Genomic DNA, 729 nt, shown 5'->3' with positions numbered 1-729 from the left:
CCTCTCCCTGAAACGTCAGTAAACTTATTTCTATTTTCTACGTCTTTCTCGTTTGTTTGTCTCTACTAAGCTTATTTTTTGCGCTCTGTGTGAGGTTTTATCTTTTCAGACTATATATATATATATATATATATAAATATATATATATATATATATATGTATATATATATATATATATATATATATATATATATATATATATATATATATATATATATATATATAAATATAGAAATAAGGGTTGGCAGTCGAGAAAACCTCGGAAAGCAAAGGGGAGGATGTGGTAGATCATTGAAACAGATTAAGAATTTGGAAAGAAAGAAAGAAAGTGAAGAAAAAATGCCCGCCAGGTGGGATCCGAACCCACGACCTCCAGAATACCAGTCTGGTGCGATAACCACTACGCTACCGGCGGGGCGATTTTCTCATTCACTTTCTGGGGTATTTATGTTAGGTATGTTTGTTTCCTGTGCTTGGGGGTGGTGGCCAGCGCCATTCGGACTAATCGGGGTGAAGGGGACCTTCTTTTTAACCCCCAGAAGCAAAGGGGAGGATGTGGTAGATCATTGAAACAGATTAAGAATTTGGAAAGAAAGAAAGAAAGTGAAGAAAAAATGCCCGCCAGGTGGGATCCGAACCCACGACCTCCAGAATACCGGTCTGGTGCGATAACCACTACGCTACCGGCGGGGCGATTTTCCCATTCACTTTCTGGGGTATTTATGTTAG

General features: G+C 38.5%; 1 non-coding gene across 1 annotated transcript; it reads right to left on the bottom strand.

The window, feature by feature from the left end:
• Positions 1–342: 342 nt before the first annotated feature.
• Positions 343–415, bottom strand: Trnat-ggu (transfer RNA threonine (anticodon GGU)). The gene has a single exon. It is a non-coding gene; the product is annotated as a tRNA-Thr (tRNA).
• Between the last annotated feature and the right edge of the window lie 314 nt (positions 416–729).

This window comes from Haemaphysalis longicornis, unplaced genomic scaffold (genome assembly GCF_048455015.1).
Source record: "Haemaphysalis longicornis isolate Haplotype H1 unplaced genomic scaffold, Haemaphysalis longicornis Haplotype H1 scaffold_11, whole genome shotgun sequence".
Taxonomy (NCBI): Eukaryota; Metazoa; Arthropoda; class Arachnida; order Ixodida; family Ixodidae; genus Haemaphysalis; species Haemaphysalis longicornis.
Note: the sequence above shows the minus strand (reverse complement) of the source record. Positions and strands in the feature narration are given on the sequence as shown.